We start from the raw sequence: 13,290 nt of genomic DNA, 5'->3' as shown, positions 1-13,290 counted from the left end.
TCTGGCTAGTGAGTTTACAGGGGCAGATGCCCGCCTGTCATGCCTTGTGCTAGGAAAATGTTGAGTTTTATCTTCATATGTTGCAATGCCTAGATGCTCTCCGAGGGTGACTGTCTGCTCAGTCGGTTGCGTTACGGTGTACCTTACTCCTTTGGACAGTCCTCCCATAGAAAGAGGGAGTACTAGTCATTGGAAATGTGGCGCGATTGGTTATGGGGGGGATATGGGGTGCAGGTTAACTAGGGTAGTGATTTTTGTTGTACTTACTAGCTTTTAGTTGCTGCTGGGTGTTCTTGGGTGTCAGGGGGGCCTAGGACTCAATTATGGCAGGTACTGATAGAATATCCAAAGGTTTGAGATGACAGGATAGTGTGGAGCATAGGTTTCACAGGTGGTTTAAAATGAGATAGTACTCTTAGCTTTAGGATATAGGAGGGTGGGAGAGGGATCTAGGTTTTGGCGAATGCCAAGCAATAATTAAACACCTTAATTCCTGACTCCTAGATGAAAGGGGAAAGGCCTAGGCTTGACAGAATGGCAAGCAGTAATTAAAACACCTAGATTTGAGACACCTAAATAACGAGAGAGAAGCCTAGGTTTCATGAATGCCAGGCAGTCATTAGATTTGAGACACCCGGATAGATGGAAAGAGGCCTAGTCTTCACAGAATGGCATGGTGTAATTAAAACACCTAGGGCCTCATTAGGACCCAGGCGGAGTGGGTTTCCGCCAGCGCTAATCGCGGCGGACCCGTCCGCCGTACTACGAGTTCCCTTAGCGCCATGGAGGTTTTCTCCGCCTGGTTTTACCAGGCGGAGAAAACCATGGCGCTACGGGACCTCGTTGTTAATTACGCCACCGTATTTTACGGTGGCGTAATTAACTCCTTCCCCACTCCCATTATACCCTATGGGGCAAGAATGGGAATGGGGAAGGGCAGAATGGGGATTGGGGATTTACCGCTCCGCCGAGGTCGGAATGGGGCGGTAAATCCGCCAACCCCCATGGCGCTATCGACGGCTTTCCGCCGTGCTTCGCGGTGCATTTAGCACCGCGAAATCCGCCTGGGTCCTAATGAGGCCCCTAGACTTGAGACACCCAGGCAACGGGAGAAAGGCCTAGGCTTCACAGAATGGCAGGCCGTAATTAAAACACCTAGATTTGAGACTCCTGGATAGAGGGAGAAAGGCCTAGTCCTCACAGAATGGCAGGCAGTAATTAAAACACCTAGATTTGGGACACCCGGATAGAGGGAGAAAGGCCTAGTCCTCACAGACTAGCATGCAGTAATTAAAACACCTAAATTTGAGACACCTGGTTAGAGGGAGACGGGAGAAAGGGCTTAACACCGGGGGACAACAGTAAATGCAATAATAACCGCTAGATATGTGACACCTATGCAATAGTAGCACCTAGATCTTGGACATCTGCATAGCGGCAGAAAGGGCCTAACAAGGGGCGACAGCAGTAAATACAATAGAAGTAGTAACAGTAACACAAAGGCAGGTAATCAGAAATACTCTGTTTTAAATTCCAGAATAGTGCTAGTTGTCACAGTTGGGTCAATTCTGATAGACGGCTGTTTGTCTCAGTCAGGTTGTCTGGGAAAGTCAGGCTAGATGTGAGAGGCTGCTATCTGGTGCATGTGGCTGGGGTACAATCTACTGAAACCAATGTTCGGCTTAGGGCTATCTGAGAACAATATATCTGTGGTTTGGATAGTCTATTTTAGCCTGTACCTCTTAGCCATATACTAACTAGATGCAGAATATGGCTATTTTGGGCAAACTAAGTAAGGTACTATTTGGCTAAGGGTCGAATCTAACTTTGATAAGACTCAACAGGTGGGGTTGGAATGATTTTCGATGAGTTTGGACAATTTACAGATTTGCATCAAGTGCTGGTCTCCTACCTTGTCGGTCGCTGCTGGTTGACGGCTGCAGGCACCACAGGCTAACATGGTCTGGAGCTGCTTCTTTGGGAGCTGTCCTTTGGGTCCTTAGCCGAAGGGGCTGCATGGGCAGTGGGCTGCCCTAGGGGGTGTGGTTAAGAGCCTGCCTCCTGGAGACAGACAGACAGTCACAGATCAGGGGCATTGGAGAGGTCACACAGGTGCAGCAGAGAAATGGGAAAAAAGTCCAGAAGGCAAGTGGTAATGGCTGCCAGGAGCAAGGCAGAGAGACACCGGACTAGTCTAACCAACTGCAAGGGGGGAGGGCAGGGACTTGTAGAAAGCCAGAGACAAACAAAGGACTACATCCCAGGGACTGCACACTCTAGATGCAGGCCCGCTCAGAAAAACACGGTGAGAATACTAATATACTAATTGCTAATTATATAATGTTTTGATACATGAAATATATGTACCTGAATTGGGTATTTACCCCGCAGTGAAGTATTGTAATTGCTTACTAATACATGAAATTCAAACCATTTGAATAATGTCACATATTATTTTAAATTGTATAAGTTAAATACCTTCTCTTGGGTAAACAACTGCTTCCAAGAGTAGTGGTGCAAGGGGTGCTAATGGCTGTTCCTTGCAGCTTTTGCGATTTGAACTATTATATGTTTTGGAATGTCCAGGGCTCTGGGATTCCATGGCCCTCATTTTGATTTTGGTGGTATTCCGTCAGTAATTCCGGCAGGATACCATCAAAACGGAATTGGCATTCCCGCCACCTGATATCCAAGTATTACCAGGATGTTACAGGTGGCTGTAATGCTGGTAACGCCCCATTCTGTGGAGTCCTGTTAGACGCTCCTCTGTACACCAGAACACTGCTAGTACCTCCATAACACCTTCCCTGGGTTCCCACACTCCTCCCTCCAGGTTTCGAGACTCACGTGATGTGGTTGCCCCAAAGGACCGAAAGCACCGTACCGGTTACAGTGTACGTGCCTGGTTGCAGCCCTTCCTGCATTGGCAGTTGCCATGGAGAGCATACGGCAGAAGGGGCGGCGGAATGCTTCCACATCGAACAATCCGCTCACGTTATTCAGAGTGGCGTTTCCCACGTGACGATGGAAGGCGTCACATGACTCGGAAGCGCACAGTATTTAACGCTTGATGCACGGAGCACTCACCGCTTCTCAGCTGTCTTTCGACTCCTGTTTGGCGCTACGTTTGGACATACTTTGCTGGTTTACCTTGACTTTGGATCACGCACCTGGACTCCCTCGGATTATCCTTTTGTACCTTTGCTTGGAACTGTTTGCTCATTGCTGAACCTCGGGCCGTCCCTCAACTGCCTTCGGATCTAACCTTGGAACTTTATTGGACTTCTACGCCATTGCCCTTTGGGGACTCACGCTACGCTTCCAGCTCTAGTTTCAGGTGGGCTGTCCTGTGTCCACGTGTGACTTTGTTCCCTGTTGTTCTAGGGATTGCCTCTCATCTGAGTCTCGAACCTCCCTCACTAGGTCTCCTGGGTTTTTCCACCACCGGATAGGTAAGACTATTCAGATCCTGTGATTCTTGTATTCTATTGTATTTGCCTGGTACTTAACCCCGTTTCTTTTCAGCAGCATCGGTGTTCCAGAGGTTCCGTGGATCCGGGAAGTAACATCTCCCACCTGTGACTCCAAAGGTCGCACAGCAGGGTTCTTTTGGTTCCCCTGTGCGTCACTTGGGGACGGAGGTCTCAACGGTCTGCACGACACTCAAGTCAGAACAAGTCCACAGGTCAGGCCTGGAGGTATAGCTGTAGCCCCCACCAGCAAAGTTGTGTTTCCCTGATCTGGTAAAAATGCTTGTGCCAGAATAACTGGCAATTTTACCAGCATTTTCTTCTGGACCGGGGAACATTTAATGACCCTGCCCCCCATGTCTTCTTGGTTCAATGCAGGTCTTGCAGCCCCCAACCCACCTTCTCTAATGCTGGCCTGTGCTCAATATGCTGTCCTTGGCAACAAGCTCCCAAAGTCAAATTCTTCAGTGGAATGCACCTCTTCTCGTGAGGATCCTTGTGACTACATGGAAAGTCTGGTAGTAAGTAGGAATTTCAGGGACACTGGGTCCACCAGCTTGGATTACACACATGGCGTTGGGAGTGCATAGCACCAAGCCAGGTTTGGGGAGACTGGCAGAACACTACAGATGGCCTGCAGTACCTGAGGGATCATCTCTTTACCTTCTCTGTGCCCAACAACGCAGATCAGGTGGTGAGACTAGGTCCTCCTGGCTTCTCGATTCCCATCTACTAACCTCAAACACGGGACTTCGTAACACACCTTGCACTGTGTTTCCAGCCCAGAAGCAGGACACATAATGTAGTGCCATTAAGATAGGTTGTTGTCCTGCATACAAACTGAACCCACAATAGATACTCATTACTCCTGGGCTGTGACATGAGTTTCTCTTAAGGTTGAGCAATATTTGAGGATCATCTGCATGCATGCAAACACAATGCCAGATTGATTGATGTAGAAAGCTGAGAGGAGCATGTAGACATTGAAAAGCATTTGGGAGGGATAGGATCTGTGGGACTCTCCACCCATCACCTTTGACCAATGCTTTCAATGCCTGATCCACTCAACCCCTCCTAAGAGGCATGTCCTAACTCAACTCAAGGACAGGCCAGTTATTCCCAACAGTGGCTGCCAAAGATAAGCAAGATCCTATGGTCAATGGTATCAAATGCAGCTGAAACATCCAAAAGGATGAATGCTGCTGGTTTGCCAGTCTCTCTCATTCTGACACAGTGTATGGATCTTCATATGGGCTATCTGTTTATTGATTTTAGGTACTTTAGAAATAAGACTATAATGTTCTCACAGAACCCCTGAGGATTATCTGGAGCAAGAACTTTAGTTGGAATAATTGTAAATTCTTCACAATTTTTTAATAATTGATAAGTAATTATTACCCATTGGATGGTGGGTGTCATAGATGTAAAAACAAAAAGGCAGTGATTTTTAGTCATGAACGCACATCCCAGTAATTGATGCTGCAGCCTTTTCTATTCTGCTGTGATATTGACATTGGATCCTGTTTTAATTGACTGAATGAATGGGTTAAGTGTTGCCAGCTCGTCATCCTTCAGTGATGGGCCTATTTACCCAAGCTGGCACACAAATAGAACGATGAAGAAGTACAATAAAATCAAACATCTGGAAACTATTAGACAAATGTAACAATTGGAAAGAAAAGGTGAATACTTTTCAAACACCATTAAATAATTGGTCTTTCACTTTACGTATTACTAGATATTAACACGGAATGTAGTAAAAAAAGCATTGGCAGTGCCAGTAGGTCTGGCTTTTTTAGGTGTTAGGGATTATAAGGCTTTATGGATAAGTATGATTAGATGTGTAGATGAAGAGTGATGAGTGAGTTGATGAGTATGCTGGATTTTACTTGCGAATGGATGTGATTGGGTGGATTTGCTGATCTATTGTGCTGCACAATACAGCCACATTGGGCTTTGCTGGGGATTGGACATACCACAGGGGGGCATTGTCACTGTAAATCACTTACATAAAGCTTTTCCCACAATATCTGAAAATGTTGCCCCTTTAAATATTTTTTATGATTCTGCTCCCCAATATATGCTAGGGTTGCCAGGGTAAATCATTCTTATGACACTGCAGCCACATTATGTTCCAGCATTGCACCAGTACATCTCATTCATGATGCTGCACGCCCAACATATAGCAGCATGGTCAGGGTAAATCACTTTCATCATGCTGTGCCCACATTATATTCCAGCAGTCATACTATAAATCACTTTGGTGATGTTGCACCTGTGGTGATGCAATTGTCCACCAACACTTGTGTCGAAGCCCCGCCCCCTATGTGTCTAGAAAGTACAAAATAAGGAGAGTCCCATAACGAATAAAAAACAACCAAAGTGTTGCGTGATTGTAGTGATCACAGAATTCCTGTAAATGCAGCTGCCATAAAGAGTATTTAGCTGCGCGACTCTAGTAAGGGACAGATAGGGTCTAGCATACACAAGTAAGTGTACTTTAAATAGAATAGAATAGGTAACAGGTACGAGCGTACACAGTTGAGGAACTCACTACATATTAAGATAAGAATCCATTGCAGGTAGATAAGGATGCTGCATACACGTAGGGAGGGACATCTACATATGGCAGCCATGCATCAGGAACCGGTAGATAGGTAGGGAACAAACATGACAAAACCATTGCCATTTTAAAACTGCAAAACACAGAAGAGCACAAGGCTCTGAGCTGCGAGGCCTAACTCGATTTTCAAAGTAGGTAACTGAAACAAATACATTTAAATTCTGGAAATCTGCAGTGGCTGCACGGTAACTAGCAGAAAGGAATCTAAAGGCTAAGAGAACCAGAAAGGAGTTTCGGACCTCTGCGATCTGCCCGCAAAGGATTTGTTCACCGTTCACTGAAAGGATTGTTTTGACCGTTCATTGAAAACAGGGGCCCAAGCTATTTTTATCCCCCGCCTCCATTGTTACGGATGCGGGGGACACCCCTGCAAACCCCGGAGGCTGCAGATACCGAACACCCCCGCAACCCCTGCTCCTCATGTTTGGTATTTTCCAACCCAAATTGTTCGAAAACATTTGAAGTAATGGTAGTGGCCGGTCAAATCTACCATGCGTTCAAATTTTTTAAACTATTTGGGTAATATGGGAGTTTCATATGCTGGATACTGGAAATTTAGAGGCGCACTCAATGTTATATAACTACTTGCGGTAAAATTAGATGGTTGAATAGTTCTTGGGTATATCTTAAAGGTGCTCCGAATTAGTAGAGTGCTACCTCTACTTTAACAAATGTGACAGATGAATGGTACAATGATATCTTTGTTTTACAAACTGGGGCACAGCACAGGGCAAAACAAATGTTGCTACAAATTCAATATAATTCCTGAAAATGCTATCTTATAATCAGTAATTCAATGGGTACATTTTAATTTCAGAATCAACATCTTTCATAAAAAAGAAAGCATTTATTTTGTCGAGTTTCAGACTTTTCTACATCAAGACAATAGCATTATGCATCATAAACTAAGTATTGGCATATTAACTCATATGTTTTTTTACTACACATTTCTTTCACATATTTTTCTTCATGTGTGTTATTCATTCACGTGATCCAATAATCTTGATAGTTTAAAGTTAGGAAACCACACTGGGAAACCTATGCGTTTCGGGCAATTAATGCCCTTCTTCAGGTTTTAAGAATATTGGAGTGTTTTCTGTAAAACATAAATTGATATTTCGAAGGGATTGTGTCCTCCGACGTATTCCTTATCTTTGATAATTCGTCTGGAAATGTTTTCTCTGTAGAGGGCGCTGCGCGTCGACGTCCGCCGAGTCGATGTCCCTCGACAGCCACCGTATCGGCGCCAACGTCACCATGCCCATAAATAGCCACTTGCGGCATCCGTTGCTCAGTTCCGTTTTTCAGCGCTTCGTGGGGCCTTGGAATATCGTTGCTCAGTTCAGTCAGATAAAACCTCTTATATTTACTCGAAATACCAACTCGTTCTCGATGGCTTCTTCATCGGAACCGACGACTCAGCTGTCCGGCTTCAAAAAATGTCGAGACTGCGGTAAGAAAATGTCGATAACAGATCCACACAGGATCTGCTTGTGGTGCTTGGGAGTCAAGCACCATTGTTCGGAGTGTGAGGACTGCATGTCCATGACGGCAAAAGCCTTGAAGGAGCGCAAGGGGAAGCTCGAGAGAGGTAAGTCAGTCAAAACCTCCTTGAAAGTTTCTTCGGCCGAGTCGAGGCATTCGTCTCCTCGCCGTCGAAAGCATTCCCATTCTAGGTCTCGAAGTAGCTCCTACCATTCGTCGAGATCTAGACACTCAAAGAAGAGACGTCGAAGATCCCCTTCCTCGTCATCTTCTGTTTCCCCAGAAAGGGTCTCCTGCCCCACAACACACAGCTCTCAGGCTGAGTGAGAGGAATTCAGGAAGAAAATGCTAAGCGTCTTCGAGAAAGCAGCCTCAACCCCCTCGATGACAGCTGAGGGTGATACACCGGGTGAAAAACCCAAAAAAATCAAAACGCCGCGAGTCGCTGCACCCGGCGAAAGAATCCACCCGAGAGCGCCACGGGCCATCGGGTAAGAAGGCACCATCTTCGACGTCGTCGAAGATCCCTTTGACGCATGGATCGGCGCCATAGACGCCGTTGTCGAAAGGTTCTTCGACGCATCGGACGATCGAATCGACGCCATCGTCGACGCCGACATCAACGCCGATGGAAGAGAAAACCACTGCTGCTTCACAGCCAACGGTGATACCAAGAGCCTCCAGCACAACGCCGAGACCGTCGTCGACATCCTCGAGTAGGATCCCGATCCTCTCGAGTTCTTCGAGGCCTCTTCCAGTTTTCTCGACGCCTTCGAAGCCTGTCACATCGGCATCGACGTTTTCTCACCCAATAATGACGAGTTTGGCTCCTTCTGCCTTAGAAATGGGTTTTACACCATTTTCGAGGTCAGAGTACCCCAGATTATCTTCAATCTATGAAGAAGGGGAGGATTCTGACCAGGAAACCTTCGGGTTGCAGAGGACCACACTACCTGTTTCAGAGGATTTTACCTCTGAGGAAAGAAGGTTGAAAGACCTACAGGAATCATTACATGAGGCAAGTGGGCTGGACACGTCTCCAGAAGTGGAATTTGTCAAACCAGACCCAGGGGAACATGCCGAAACACCCTATAGAACCCTGATGGCAAGGATTATTGAATGTATGGGTTGGTCTGCGCCTTCACCTGTTTTTCAACAGGATGACCTGACAGACATACTAGACAAAGGTCCACAGGAGGATCCTGTGGTCCCCTTCCATGCAGCCTTGCAAAGGAAGATTTCATCTAATTGGGAAACTCCTGAGGGTATCCCTGCAATCAATATAAGATTGTCAGCCAAGTATAGGGTAGCTGCGGCTGACCCTAAATACTTATCAAAACACCCGACTCCAGGGAGCCTGGTGGTTCAAGCGGCAACTTCATCAAGCAGCAGATCCGCTTAACCTACTGTCCCACAGGATAGAGATGACAAAAGGTACGATTCTATGGCAAAAAAAGTCTTTTCTGCTTGTAGTATGGCGTTGAAGTCCATCAACGCCACCTGTACGCTCGCCAGGTTCAGTCAGCCGCTGATGAAGCACACTCCCACAGTGTGTGACTGCATACCGGAAGGAGAGGAAAGGGAAGCCTTCCTTAACATCATCAAAGATGGCAAAGATGCCATGTGCGAGTCACTTCAAACTGGCATCGATTCCGCTGACAGTATCAGCAGGGCCATGGAGGCAAGTACGACAATCCGCAGGCATGCGTGGTTGCGAAAGTCTGGCTTTGCTCCAGATGTACAGGTCAGACTTTTGAATATGCCCTTTGTCATCAGCCTTTTTACCGAATAAAGAAGAGCCGTCAGTCTGGAAAAGTTGCAGACATCTAAAGCAGCGGCAAAATCTTTAGGAGCTGCAATTCGCCAAACTCCTTTTCGCCCCTCGGAAACCTCTGAGAGAGGAAAGTCCTTTGCCTTTCCCGAATGCGGAATAATAGGGAAAGGACAGCCGGCTCAAAGAGGCCAAAGGAGATCCACCCGAGGTGGACGGGTCAAAAGTACTAAAGCCGCAGCAGCAGCAGGTGCCTCTTTACCCTCGGCATCTGCATCAGCCACCCCCAAACCACTCTGAGGTCTTTCCACACAAAACACCTGTAGGGGGCCGGTTAACTCACCATCTGACGGAATGGCAGGCTATTACGTCAGATGCTTGGGCATTGGAGACAGTTGCCCAGGGTTACTGCCTACCCTTTCTACACATCCCTCAGAGTCATCCACCAGGGCACAGCTCTCTAAAAGTTCCAGATCCGCTCCTCTTGCAGGAAATTATAGACCTGCTAGAGAAAGGTGCCATAGAACCGGTAACTGTAGCGGACAGGAACAAGGGCTGGTACTCAGTCCTCCACCCTACTTTCTCATACCAAAGAAGGACGGAGACCCATCCTGGACTTATGAGAATTGAACAAGTTCCTCAGGAAGGACAAGTTCAAGATGGTAACTCTCTCTCAGATCCTTCAGGCCCTCCAGCTCCAGGACTGGCTGGTATCTCTGGACCTTCAAGATGCTTATTTCAATGTGCCAATCCATCTCAAACACAGGAAATACCTGAGGTTCGCAATTGGCGACTCTCATTATCAATTTCGAGTTCTGCCATTTGGGCTGACCTCCGCCCCGAGGGTCTTCACCAAGCTAATGTCGGTAGTGGCTGCGAGTCTAAGGAGGGAAGGGATCCACGTCTACCCCTACCTGGACGATTGGCTGATCAGAGCTGTATCTTCGGAACAAGCTCAGATCCAGCTAGATTATGTCTGCCACTTCCTTCACAAACTGGGCTTCTCCCTCAATTTAAAGAAGTCACAGATGATACCATCACAGAGACTCCAGTTCATTGGAGCGGTCCTGGACACTTCCCTGGGAAAAGCCTCGCCACCAGAGGTGAGGGCTCAAGATATTCTGCAGATGGTCAACAAGTTTCAGTGACTTTTTGAGGTTGCTAGGCCTCATGGCATCCTGCATCTTCCTTGTGCCAGAGGCTCGCCTGAGAATGAGATCTCTTCAATGGGCACTGAGAGCTCAGTGGTTGCAATTCTCAGGGAGAATGACAGATCTCCTCCGGATTCGGGACAAGGTAGCCCACGACCATCAATGGTGGGCCTATCCAGAGAACATCTTGAAAGGAGAACTGTTTTGGCAACCATGGCCGGAGATAACAGTAGTCACAGACGCCTCACTCACGGGGTGGGGAGCCCATGTCAACGACTTGACCATCAGCGGCCGTTGGTCTCCATCGGAGTCCAGACTACACATCAACCTATTAGAGCTGAGAGCTGAGAGCGATCAGACTAGCGCTGAAAGCTTTTCTGCCATCAGTACAGGGGAGAAATGTCCTGATAATGACGGACAACACGGTGGCCATGCACTACCTCAACAAAAGAGGAGGCGTAGGGTCACTGCCACTGTGCCGAGAGGCAATGCAGCTCTGGTTTTGGGCAATTCAGGAAGGAATCTCTCTATCGGCAGTCCACCTAGCCGGAGAGAAGAACTTGACAGCGGACGCTCTGAGCAGGCAGAGCAAAGTCTCCCACGAGTGGGAGCTAGCTCAGGAAGTCCTTCAAGAGATCTTCGCCCTTTGGGGAACCCCTCAGGTGGATCTGTTCACCACCAGCACCAACAGGAAGTGCGATCTGTTCTGTTCAAGGGAATTTCCCCCGAGAGGAGCTCTAGGGGACGCGTTCGTAGTGGACTGGGAGTTCCCACTCCTTGTCATGCCCGCGCCGCTGGCGCACGCATTGGCAACCATCATGGACCACTTGGTACTCATTTATCCTCCTAATCCTCTGTGAACAACTCCTATTCACGCCTTGGTCTTTTTTTTCCATTTGCTCAACTTTGGTTCTTTCTTGTTTTATTCAATTAACTACATTTCCCATAATGCACCTGGCCACAGTCCTCAATTCCTGGCTATTCTCATTCCTCGTTATTGGGACCACAATCCCCAGAAGCCCTAGCAGCCAGTGCTGCTTCCACCTACTCAGGGCCAGAGAGGGAGGAGGCAGATTGACAGCACCTGGAGCCGCACACCTGAAGACAATTAGCCTGCCTCAGAACAGGGCAGGGCTGTATATAAGCAGCTGCCTGCAGGAGCACAGTGTCTTGCATCTTGAGATCTCCCAGCTCCTGTTTGCCTTGACCCGCTACTTTGTTTGCTGTTTCTGTTGCTGCATTTCCCTGTTTTGGATCCAGTGCCCTGCCGGGCTCTCTACTTTGCAGCTGATCACGCTCTGCTGCCTTCCAGGCCTCGCCTGTGCCCTTTGGGGTTTTCTACCTTGCAGCCGATCCCGCTCCGCTGCTTGCTACCTACCTTTTTCCGCTGGGTTCTCAGCCTGGCAACCTACTACAGTCCTCTGCAGCCCTCTACAGCCAGCGGCCCTGCTCCTCTGGGCTCACTCCTTGCTGCCCTGCTCTTCTGGGCTCCTTGCCTTGCAGCCTGCCTCACTCCGGCTGCCTACAGTCCTTGTCCTCTGGGCTTCCTGCCCTGCAGCCTGCCTCACTCCGGCTGCCTACAGTCCTTGTCCTCTGGGCTCCCTGCCCTACAGCCTGCAACCCTCTGCCGTCTCCAGGCCCTTGTCCTCTGGGCCCCTACCTTGCAGCCTGCACCTCTTCGCTGCCTACAGCCCTTGTCCTCTGGGCTCCTTCCTTGCAGCCTGCTCCCTCCACTGCCTACAGCCCGTGTCCTCTGGACTCCCTGCCTTGCGACTTGCTACACTCCTCTGCTCCTGTTTTACACTTAGCTGCCTACAGCCCTGCTCCTCTGGTCTCCCTACCTCGCGGCCCTATTCTTTTGGGCTCTCTGTCTGTCGCCTCTTACTAATCTCTCTCTGTCCTGTTCTTCTGGACTCTCTGCCTTGCAGCCTACTACAGTCCTCTGCAGTCCACTACAGTTTGCCTGCACCTAGTCCCACTCTTGACTGCAGACCTGCTTCCTACTTTGCAGCCCTTCTGTTTTCCTGACTGCTGCTCCCTTGTTCTCTTCCTTGAGTCTTCTGTACTCCACCTTAGGTTATCTACTTCAGTCTAACTGCCTTTCCTTCATTTCCTTCTGCTAGATTGCTCATTGACTTCCTTTTAGCTGGATATATCTGTTCTTGTCTTCTCCTGTGTCTTATGTAATCCCTTTGTACAGAGCTTGCCTGTTGGTTTCCGGCAGGCAACCTCTGCCCCTTCCCTTGTCGCGTTTTCAGTGTTACAGACACCCACTACTGTTGTTCCCAGCCATGAGCATACAGCGTGGGCCTCTGTTATAGCAATCTGTGCAGAAGGCTGGAGTTTCCTAAGGTTCGTGGAACATTCTTTCCCATTTCAGCATACTCCCCAAGAGGGAATCCAGTTTGTTTGTACCTTTATATCTTTTGCCCCTTTGGCTCACAACTACAGTTTCCTACTCTTCTTTCTTGTTTAACTCCCTGCTGTGTGTGCTTATCAGCTACCTTACTTCGGCACAGCCACCCAAAATCTACCTGGGTACCCTGTGCCACTCTTGACAGAGTGCCATTCCTGACACTCCTTTACGCGTTTCCACCAGTCCCTGTTATTCCTCAAATAATCAGGAGGTTGAGAAGATTCCGGAAAACCATGATCCTAATTGCCCCGGACTGGGCCAGGAGAACGTGGTACCCGGACCTTCTAGATATGTCCATCTGTCCTCCAATCCGTCTTCCATGCAAAGAGAAACTTCTCTCACAGAAGGGAGGTCAGGTTCTCCACCCAGACATC

The sequence above is a fragment of the Ambystoma mexicanum genome, chromosome 5q (genome assembly GCF_040938575.1).
Source record: "Ambystoma mexicanum isolate Mex_15411 chromosome 5q, UKY_AmexF1_1, whole genome shotgun sequence".
NCBI classification, from domain to species: Eukaryota; Metazoa; Chordata; class Amphibia; order Caudata; family Ambystomatidae; genus Ambystoma; species Ambystoma mexicanum.
Note: the sequence above shows the minus strand (reverse complement) of the source record.